Genomic DNA, 11,796 nt, shown 5'->3' on the forward strand with positions numbered 1-11,796 from the left:
TCCTTTGTTTGGTAGGGAGAGAGAGAGAGAGAGAGAGCGCAACCATACAGTCCTTTCTTGATGGTGGTGCCTTAATATTTATAGAAAAATGTATGTGTGTGTGTGTGTGTGAGAGAGAGAGAGAGAGAGAGAGAGAGAGAGAGAGAGAGAGAGAGAGAGAGAGAGAGAGAACCATATATTACTCCCAGACATCAACATGCTCTCATATTGAATCTTGAGGGAGACGTGGCCAGGAGAAATTAATTACAATGATGCTGTCTGTAGAATTAAGTTAAAAATCAGTATTAATTTTTTTTCTAATCTTTCACCTCTTGGACGCCATTTTGAGTGTGTTTGAGTGTATTTGAGTGTATTATTTGAGTGTATTATTCTTTTTACCTGTGGACGATTTATTTTTTCAGGGTAGGAAGGAGAATTAATGTTCAAGGAATTAATGAAGTAAAATATATTCCTTTATTTTGAACACTCTTGCCTCTTTCCTTCTTTTCAGTCTTCCTCTTCCTCTTTCCTTCTCCCTCATCTCTCTTCTCCCTCCTCCTCCTCTTCCTAATGCTCCTCTTTCATCTTTGTGCCTCTCCCCTTGCTCTCTCTCTTTACCCCTCTCCCCATCTCTTCCTTCTTACCTTTCCAACCCTCCCTTCCTACTTCACTTATCCTTCTCTTCCCTCTCCTCCATCCCCTCTCATTCTTCCATTTCCCCTTCATCTTTCATTATCCCCCTCTCCTCTCCCATCTTCCCCTCTCTTTCCTCTTTCCTCCTCCATTTCCCACAGGCTTCTCTTGCTTCCGTTTTCCCCTTCCTTGCTGTCTTTTACCATCTTTCCCATTCTCCCTTTCCCCTCACTCCCCCTCATGTACTGATTTCTCCAATTGCCCTTCCTCCTCTTTTTACCCCTTCCCATCCCTCCTGCCTCCCCTTCCCACCATCCCCTTCCTCTCTTCGCTCTTCCTCCTTCCCCTCCTCCCTTGTTCCCCTCCTCCCTCCTTCCCCTCCTCCCTCCTTCCCCTCCTCCCTTGTTCCCCTCCTCCCTCCTTCCCCTCCTCCCTCCTCCTCCTTTCCCCTCCCCACGTGCTCTTTAGTCTTCACTTTTCCTACCTTTCTTTCTTTTTTCTTCCCAATCTTTCTCCCTTGCCTCTCTCTTTTTCACTTCCCCTCCCCTCCCCTCCCCTCAGCACTCCACTCCATCCCTCCCCCCTTCCCCTCCCCTCCCCTCTTTTCCCCCATACTGTCATGCACCTCGCTTCCTCTTCCCTTCCCCTCCCTTCTTTCCCCTTCTCCCTTTCCCCTTCTCCCTTTCTACTCCTCCCTTCCTCCATATACATTACTTTCGTTCTTATTTTTTTACGTATACGTGCATTTTTGAAATTGGGTTGGTATGCAAATGAGAGAGAGAGAGAGAGGGAGAGAGAGAGAGGGAGAGAGAGGCTTGTTCATGCAATCTCACAAATGTTGCAGAGGGTTGCAGGGGGGGTTTATTTTGCTCCTTATTTCCGTGTTGCTCTCTCTCTCTCTCTCTCTCTCTCTCTCTCTCTCTCTCAAACCCCTTCACTACAATGACGTATCTTATATTTGAAGACTAAGTACATGAGAAAGACTGGAAGTGAGGGAGCAACCCATTCAGCCCGAGTTCGCCTTTCTCTAGTTCTCTCATCTTAACTTGGTGTAGATTTTCTCCCTCTTATAGCTTATTTCCTGTGGCTCAGTGGTGAGTACGGTACTGTGGCTCTACGTCCTTTCCATAGCGCTTCTTAGTGACTAGCATTATATTCTACTGTACTATTAACTTGTTCTGGTCCAACGTTCAAGGTGGAGAGATAGCAGTTTTATGCATAGTTAAATTTCAGCATCCTTTCTACAGAGCACTTCTTCGTGACTAGTACCATATTTAAGTCTTAGTTTATTGTTACAGCTCAGCATGAGAGAGAGAGAGAGAGAGAGAGAGAGAGAGAGAGAGAGAGAGAGAGAGAGAGAGAGTGCAATATTACACCTAGATGAAGTGAAGGGTATTTGCATGAGAGAGAGAGAGAGAGAGAGAGAGAGAGAGAGAGAGAGAGAGAGCAATATTACACCTACTTAAAGTGAGCAGAGTATTTTTACATTGAATTACCTTTTATTCTTCTAATTTCCCCTTCTTTCATTGCCCCATTTACCTCTTTTATGATCCAATTTTAAGCATGTCATTATTTTAAGATGATTATTAGTCTTAATTTGGAGATTCTTAGAAGTGGGGAGAGAGAGAGAGAGAGAGAGAGAGAGAGAGAGAGAGAGAGAGAGAGAGAGAGCTTACACCTGCCTATCAAGAGTCTGCTTTCACCTGAAAAATAATATCTTGGAGAAACTTCTTTGAGAAAATTTTGGATGAGAAGTATAGTTTTGTTCCTCGTCTTCCCTTTACTCCTCTGTTTCGCCCTTTTATTCGTCCTCCTCTCTGTCCTCCTTTTCCTCCTTATCACCGCCTCTCTCTCTCTCTCTCTCTCTCTCTCTCTCTCTCTCAGTATCTAAGAAATAAAAGAAAAATATTAATACTAAAAAAATATCAATCAAATTAATTCCTTTCCTCTCCCCCCTCCCTCTGAAAGTTTTTGACAGGAGGGTAAAAAAGACAAAAAGAAAAATGAAGAAAAAGAAAGAAGAAAATAGTGTCTTCGTGTCAGTTTGGGCCGTCGATAAGGTGACAGTGAGCAAGACTGTGAGAGAGAGAGAGAAAAATAAAGCGAGGTGAAAGCAGACTCTTGATAGTGACTGTATTTTTTGCCTGTGGGTCTTTTGTTGTTGTTGTTTTGGTGTCATGTGTTTTGGTTTGATTCTCTCTCTCTCTCTCTCTCTCTCTCTCTCTCTCTCTCTCTCTCTCTCTCATTGACATATCCAGTCTATAAGTTCCTTGGTTTTCAGTTACATACTAGGTTGTCTCTCTCTCTCTCTCTCTCTCTCTCCATTATCAGGCCGTCTCCCCCTCACACACGCCCTTCGAAAACCAATACTTCATTTCCCTCGCCACACGCGTCACTAAGCGATAAGACAGAGGCAAAATAAAGGCCTATTCCTTTGCCTTCACCACTGTCAGTCCAGCGTCATGAGGGGGAAAAGACCAAAAAGGACGAAAAAGGAAAAAAAAAAGTGTAAAAGGACGAAAAAGAACAGAATTCCAAAAAAGACGAAATAGAACAAAGAAAAAAAACATAAAAGACGAAAAATGACAAAGAAAAGAGCAAAACAGACGAAAAAGGAAAAAAGGGCGTAGAAAGGACGAAAAGGGACAAAGAAAAGAAAAACACGGACGAGAAAGGACAAAGAAAAGAGTAAAGATGACGAAAAAGGACAAAAAAATAGTAAAAAGGGCGGAAGAGGACAATGAAAGGAGTGAAAAAGACAAAAGAAAGGGCAAAAAAGACGAAAGAGGACGCAAAAGTACGAACAGGAACAAATATAAGGACACAGAAAAGTGCGAACAGAGGCAGAGATGACAAAGAAAAATGCAAACAGAAGCAAAAAGGACAAAGTAAAAGTACGAACAGAATAAAAAAAAAAGGACATAAGTACCAATAGAGACAAAAAGGACAAAAAAAGTTGGAAGAGAAAGATGATAATACTGGGGAAAAAATCTACACGTCTTCCTTTGCCTTTGGGTTTGTCACTCGAAGTCATGAGAGAGAGAGAGAGAGAGAGAGAGAGAGAGAGAGAGAGAGAGAGAGAGAGGCTGATAATTATGATAGGTTGGGGAGGAGTACTGTCGCTTGAAGTTGAGGAAGGGGAGGCGAGGCGAGTTGAGGAAGGGAGGGAGGTGAAAGGGAAAGGGGAAGTGGAAGGGATGGAGGGATGAGAATGTGGAAGAGGTGGGTATGAAAGGGGGGGGGGTGGAGCCGAATTGGAATTTTAGGGAGACAAATTAGAGACAGGAAAATTTATGAGATCAAAAAGAAAAAAAAAAAGGCATTTTGTGTGAGGGTGGCACAGTTGCAACCAATAAACAAAGTGACTTTTTTTTGCACTAACAATAAAGTGCATAGAGGCAGGCATAGTCACACACACACACACACACACACACACACACACACACACACACACACACACACACACACACACAATAACTGAAACAAACACGGGGTCCCTGCAAATACAGCTGTCCAAACACACCCACCTACTGCCCCTGGCACATACTTGCATACATAATAGTAACACGTAGGGAAACACATACAGAGGCCGACACACGCAGGTACATCCACAGATAGACAGACACATAGGGAAGACACATAAGGGAGAGACAGAAAAGACAGACAGAGACGTAGGAGAGAGAGACTGACACATAAGAGAGGCAGACAGACACAGGAAACATATAACACACAGGAGATGCAAACGAAACACATAGAAGAGACATAGGGACACACACACACACACACACACACACACACACACACACACACACACACACAAGCGAAAACAAACACTTCAAACAAACACACGACTGGGGAGGGGGAGGGGACGGTCTAACCCACCCTAAAGTCCTTCCGCTAAATTATAGAGCTTTTTGTCTTTCTTTTTTCTTTTTTTCTTACAAGGACGTAATTGCGAAAGGCAGGGAGAAACTTTTGCTATCCGGGAAAATCCAGGCAAATTTTAGGTGAACTCAAATATTCGTGGTCTTTTACTGACCTCTTCATTTCGATTACTTTTTCTTTGATTTTTATTTGATTAATCTTTTCAGTTCGGTGACTTACCTTGTTTTTTATTCGTATCTCCAGACGTTGTTCAGGTACTATGTCGTAGTAGTAGAAGTAGTAGTAAGTAGTAGTAGTAGCAGCAGGAACACAATATAATTCCCCAATGGATGGAGGTGATATAAAAAAAATGTGTAGTAGTAGTAGTAATAGTAGTTGTAGTAGTAGTAGTATGAGAAAGGAGGGTGCGAGTTGGAGGGAGGGAAACCAATATGCAGAGGACAGGGCGACATGGAGGCGATTTGTTTGTGGCCACCCCATATGACGTCTGTTTTATTATGTTCACTTCTGTGTATATGTGTGTATTTAACCTTCAACTCCATTTTCTGCATATGACACTTCTGTTTTTCCCCCGGTACATCAGTGCGTGGATCATTATTACACCTGCTGTACACCACACCACGCCACACTGCCCTCAGCACAACACTTTGGCTTTTACAGCGCTCGACCAGTGTATCATTCAACTACACCACACTTAAAGTTTGTGTGTGTGTGTGTGTGTGTGTGTGTGTGTGTGTGTGTGTGTGTGTGTTTGTGTGTGTGTGTCCTCAATGTCATCCCTTGCATTTTTTTTTCAACTCTGCCTTTGCCATTATCCCACACTAACTTTCATCACAGCCTTTTAACTAAGCGAGTGGGTTTGTTGTTCACGTTGCATGTTATTCACGCAAAGCCACTTTAATGTAAGCCAAAGCCACGTTGATGTAAAGGGAAGTATATTATTGCACCCACACTCAGTTTTGCAATGGGTTCCTGGTGTTGCAATGGGTTCCTGGTGTTGCAATGGGTTCCTGGTGTTGCAATGGGTTCCTGGTGTTGCAATGGGTTCCTGGTGTTGCAATGGGTTCCTGGTGTTGCAATGGGTTCCTGGTGTTGCAGTGGGTTCCTGGTGTTGCAATGGGTTCCGGGTGTTGCAATGGGTTCCTGGTGTTGCAATGGGTTCCTGGTCAAAGCCACGTGCTGGTAATTAGAGGCAAGGTAACTGATTATTATCTTTGATTAAGGTAAATGCAGGTGTCTTTCCAGGGCTTGAACGTGTGGAGAGAGAGAGAGAGAGAGAGAGAGAGAGAGAGAGAGAGAGAGATTAGGAGTGCATGTGAATGGGCTGGAGGGGGAGAGGGAGGTCGAGGATGAGATGGTGGGACAGTGAGAAAGGTAAGGTAAGGAGGGTGTGAGATGGAGGTAAGGCATCCTGATGGCGGAGAACAAGGACGTGGAGGCGATTTGTTTGTGGCCACCCTCTCCTGGATTGAATAATTTGTCAATAAATAGATTGAGAGAGAGAGAGAGTTAAATAACGTTAGGTGGGAACGCCAAGATGTCTCCTGGTTTCCTTAAAGAATTCTGAACTGTCTGGAACAACAGAAAAAAAAAAAAAAAGAAGGCCGAACACCATATGGCCAAGAATGTGAAAGGAATTTGTGAAAGGAACTTAAGATCACAGCTGGAAAATATTGAAAGTTAGATAGCAGCTGTGTGAGAAATATTATAGATTTGAGGAAATACTTGTAAGATAGTGAGATGGAAATGAAATGTTAGAGTAAGTACACAGTGCCGTCTTTCACACACGCACACACACACACACACTTGGTAAGCTGCTGTACTCACGCAGTTGCAAGCGCTGGTTCGAATCCTCGCAATATTTAATTTATTACACCGCTCGCTGGTGCAGTGGTAACGCTCTCGCTTGCCAACTGGTGGACGGGAGTTCGCTCCTCGCTCAGGTTGCGAAAAGTTTCACTGACGAAGTGGGTGGTTACTGTCCTCCTTGAGCAAGGGGACGGGTGTGTGCGTGTGTGAAGGTCACAGCCTTGCCCTTAGATCGGACTATATGAGCTCTCAGCTCCCTTCCGGGAGGGTAAAATGCTGACGATCACGACAATCAAGTGATCCTGACCGACCCGGTGAATTACACACACACACACACACACACACACACACACACACACACATTCTCTCTCTCTCTCTCTCTCTCTCTCTCTCTCTCTCTCTCTGGCCCCGTGTGAGTTATTGCAAGTTCCATATATCAAAAAAGAAACATTAAACGTTCCGCCAGATTACGCTCAAACTTGGCCCAAAATGGCTCTCAAACTACCTTTTACTTTTCAATTAGAGAGAGAGAGAGAGAGAGGATGGGGAGCGATGGGGAAGTGAGGGATAGGTAGGTGGTTGAGAGAGAGAAATGGAAGAGAGGGAAAGAAGGGGAAGAAGGGAAGACATTCAGTGGGAGGAGAGGGAGGGAGATGGATGAGAGAGAGGGCTGGTTGAGATGGAGAGGAAGGGTGGATGGGGTAGAAATGGAGAAATGATTGAGAGAGAGAGGGAGAGAGGGATGAAGGAGAGAGGGGGTGGTGTTTGGGTGAGGGAGGAAGAAAAAAATGGTTGAGAGAGGGTCAGATAGATGTGGAAGAAAGAAGACGAAGAATAAAGATTGATGGGAGGGAGAGAGAGAGAGAGAGAGAGAGAGAGAGAGAGAGAGAGAGAGAGAGAGAGAGAGAGAGAGAGAGCTGAAAGCGAGAAAGGTAGATAGTTGAGAGAAAATTGTTGAGAGAGAAGGAAAGTGGAGAAAAAGATATACGAGGGAATAGAAAGATAGCGAGAGAGAGAGAGGGGGGGGGGAGAGAGAGAGGATGGGGGATAGAGGGAGAGATTGATCGGGTAGTGAGGAGAGGTAGACGGAGGGGAGAAAGTTTGCAGAAAGCCTACTGGCTTCGTCTGGTCTGGTGGGGGGTTCGGTGGGGGGGGGTCAAGAGCCTCCAAGGTCACTTTCACTGAGGGAGGTCGTGAGTGAGGCAGGCCCGCACGCAAGCACGCATTTACTCTGCTTTTACTGCAACCAGGAAAGCAAAGCGTGCCTGTAAAAAAGAATAGTGGCATTTACAGTCTTCAGTATGCCTACCTTTTTGTCATTGTGGTTTTGTGCACACACACACACACACACACACACACACACACACACACACACACACACACACACACACACACACACACACACACATTACAGCAGGAAGTAAGCAGCGTGTGTGCATAGGAAGAGACATGCAATTGCAGTCTTCAATGCACCCAACCCTTCAACAAGTGGTATTTTTATTGCAATGCATTATAGTTATTTCCTCTTCTGATATGACTCCCAAATTTCCCCAGGGTCTTAGTAGAGAAGTATTTTCCTTGGTGCAATATTTTTATTTTGTATTTGAGCAGTTTTTCTCTATTTTTATATTATCCATAGTTGTCTTGGCCTTGTCTGAGACGTATTTAACTTTTCTGTATTCAGCATTTTTTTTTTCTACGTCGATATTGCTCATAATTTCGTTGGTACTTAGTAATAAAGTATTTTCCTTCTCTCCTGCGGCAGTTTCTCTTATTTCAGTATTACCCAAATTTGACGTGGGCCTTTGAGACTTTTTTTTCTTTTCATTGTCCTATTGGCAGTAATTTTAGGTCTTTCAAAATTACCCCTAAATTTCTCCGGGTCGTGGGAATTAAATATTTTGGATCAATTTATTCCATTTTTTTTTTTTCGATGTTATCCCCAAAATGCACTAGGTTGTAGTAAAGAAATATTTTACCCCTATTTTTAGATTTTGTTTTTATTTTAATATTACCCCAAAATTTCTCTGGGTTGTGGGAATGAAGTAATTTCCCTTTATTATTATTTTTTTAAATTTCTATATTACCCCAAAATTTACCTGTGTTTTGGTAATGAAATTTTTTACCTCCGTTCAGGTAAGTTTTCATTTACTTATCTTTTTTGTGCTTTGATATTACCCGAACTTGCCGTGGGCCTTGGTAATGAAGTATTTTCCTTTTCTATTTGCAGGTAAGTGGAGGTGCTTCAGGTGCAGGTGGAGCAGGGCCGCCCAGGTGAGTGGCAGGTGCGGTTAATTAAGCACCTCACCTGTAGTGTTGGTCGCCCTTATGCATTTATCATCATCGGTGTTGCTAGTGGAATCGATGTTTATATAATTCTTGGATATTTATCATTTATTATCATCATCGGTGTTGGTAGTGGAATCGATGTTTATCTAATTCGTGCACATTTATCATTTATTATCATCATCGGTGTTGCAAGTGGAATCGATGTTTATATCATTCGTGGACATTTATTACTTATAATTATCATAGGTGTTGCTAGTGGAATAGATGTTTATATATATAATTCTTGCACATTTATTCATATCTGTTTCTTCGTATATATTATTTTCATTCTCTTGATGATAAAAACATTGCCTCCAGTGTCGCTCTTCCCAGTGGAATCGAGTTTTTAATATTTCTTTCACGGTTTGGTGTTAAATATTTCTTTTTTTTTTTTTTTTTTTTATTCTGCTAATGATATCACTTAAAAACCCCACCCTTAGTGTTTCTCTCCCTCACAAATTTTATATCATCAATTCTGCCACAGGAACCGAGTGCTATATATTTCTTACACATTTGTTGTTCATCGTTTTTCTTATACATATTTTTTCACTGGTAAGACGAATGACTTTGCCTCTAGTGTTTTCCTTATCTGTACATTTTATATTGATTTCGATTTTTGCCTCTAGAATGAAAGTTAATATATGTCTCAAACATTTTTCTCATATATTTCTTCTGATTTATATTTATTTGCTTGTATATATTTTGAGTGTTAAAAACCTTACTTGTGGTCTTGGTCTCCCTCATATTTTTTGGTAATTCGTTATTATTGGAACAGCTCTCTCTCTCTCTCTCTCTCTCTCTCTGAAGCAGTATCATGCTCTCAAGGGGTAAAGAATATATTTGAAATAACTCTTTGCCTTGACCTTTAAGAAATATTAAATTCTTCCCAATATAATTATCTTACGGCCATATTAAGTGGCGTTGTAGGTACGTAGCTAATTTTATTATTATTATTATTATTATTATTATTATTACTATTATTATTGTTATTACTGTTATTACTATTATTATTGTTATTATTATTATTATTATTGTTATTATTATTATTATTATTACTCTGCACTATTAATTCCACTAATATTATGCCAACGGCCATACCACGTTGAGTACACCGCTTCCCGTAAGATCAGCGAAGTTAAGCAACGTTAGGTCTGGTTAGTACTTGGATGAGTGACTGCCTGGGAACACCAGATGCTGTTGGCATAACGTTCTCCCTACGTGTCAAGTGGGGTTGGTGGAGGATTAGTGCTCCTTCCTGTAAAACAATTAACTCTAAGCCCTTGGCCACCCCGTTTGGGATACATGGCGTCTGGCAATGAATGAATGAAAAAAATTATTATTATTATTATTATTCTACTACTCCTACTACTACTCCTACTACTACTACTACTTTATTATATTCTCTTTTATTTTATTTACAGTATATACAGTAGTATTAATATGGACATAATTTGGATCAGTAACTCTCAGTAGGATTATAGAGGAGTACTTGCTGACCAAATCGCGAGGAGGAGGTGTTACGTATTTTCCTGAGCCACTGAGAGCCGATAGCATTAAAGTTCTAGAAATATTTAAATTCCGTGTACAATTTGGACGTGAATGAGCTAACCTGGAACCAAAATGGCGGAAATGTCCATGGTCTTCGTGCGGATCAAAGAGGATGTTAGAAGAGAGAGAGAGAGAGAGAGAGAGAACTACGGTATTATGAAAAGTATAAATAAATGGTTATCGGGAAAATAAAAAATAATGAACTTAAAAAACTATGATGAAAATGAGAGAGAGAGAGAGAGAGAGAGAGAGAGAGAGAGAGAGAGAGAGAAACTACTGTATTATGAGAAATATAGATAAATGGCTCTCCGGAAAATAAAAAATCATCTAATAATACTAGGATGAAAATGGGAAAATATATTGACAACTAATCGACATGGGGGAACGAAAAAAAAATTATACGAAAAATATTTAGGATTTAGGAAGCACATAAACTTGACTCCGGCTTACTTTCCCCTTCTGTCAGTCACTCCCTCATTCTTACGCAGTCTTACCTCTCCCCTCTCTCACTTTCTCATTCCCACTCGCTCACTTCCACTCCCACATCGTCCTACTTTCCCACTCAGTCTCACTTCCCTCCTCATTTACTCCCACTTCCCCTACTTTGTCCCACTTCCCACACTCACTTCCGCTTCCCCCACCCACTCACTCCCACTTCCCCCACTCATTCCATTCACTCCCACTTTCCCTTCACCTCACTCATTCCAGCTTCCCCACACACTTGCATATTCCCACTCACTCCCACTCGCCCTTCCCCTTCCCCTCCCCCTTCCCCTTCCCCACTCAGGCAGGCGGGCAGGCATCAGAGGCGTGCATGTTGGCGCATATATTAAATACCTCGTTAATTTTGCGAATGTCATCACCACCCGATAGGAGGCGATGCAGACGACGGAATTGCAGGGCGGTGGCGGGCCAGATTAGCGGGGAGGCGGCCAGGGCTACGGTGTCTGAGGTGGTGATGATGGTGATGATGGTGGTGGTGGTGGTGGTTGATGATGATGGTGATGGTTGCGATGGTGGTGCTGGTGGTGGTGGTGATGGTAGTGATTCATGATGATGACGGTTGAATTATTATCTTTTTATTATTAATTATTATTATTATTATTATTGGTGTAGGTGATTAGTGGTAATGGCAGGATCTTTTTGTATGAACCTAGACAAGGGACAAAATTAACCCTTTCAGCCCGAGGACTTTTTTCTTTTTCTTTTTTTTTCAATTTTGCCTTTACTACACGATTTTATTCAGCATGAGTATTAAATTTCCAGCCACCAGCCCTACCTTCTCATACACCGGCCTTGGTACTAACTTGGTGTTGTGGTGTGGGTATTGACGTGGTATTGTGGTATTGGTGTGGTATTGAGGTGTTGGTATTGACGTGGTCTTGGTATTTACGTGGTATTGTGGGATTGAAGTGGTGGTGTGGTCTTGGTATTTACGTGGTATTGTGGTGTTGGTATTAACTTGGTATTTACGCGGTATTATCGTCTTGATATTAACTTTCCAACCATCAGTTTTATTTTAGCTCAAAATTCTTCCACCTGATTGAGATAAATTCCTGGATTCTCTCAATTGCTCTCTCCTACTTTCCCCTCCCCTTACCTCCCCCCCCCTGC

The 11,796-nt window shown here is 42.1% G+C and overlaps 1 non-coding gene across 1 annotated transcript; it reads left to right on the plus strand.

Moving 5' to 3' along the window:
* Window positions 1–9,718: 9,718 nt before the first annotated feature.
* LOC145415863 (5S ribosomal RNA) lies at window positions 9,719–9,837 on the plus strand. Its single transcript, XR_013900167.1, has one exon. It is a non-coding gene; the product is annotated as a 5S ribosomal RNA (ribosomal RNA).
* The last annotated feature ends 1,959 nt before the right edge of the window (window positions 9,838–11,796 follow it).

Source organism: Coenobita brevimanus, chromosome 103 (assembly GCF_032717465.1).
Source record: "Coenobita brevimanus isolate Jiangsu-jjx chromosome 103, ASM3271746v2, whole genome shotgun sequence".
In the NCBI taxonomy this organism is placed as follows: Eukaryota; Metazoa; Arthropoda; class Malacostraca; order Decapoda; family Coenobitidae; genus Coenobita; species Coenobita brevimanus.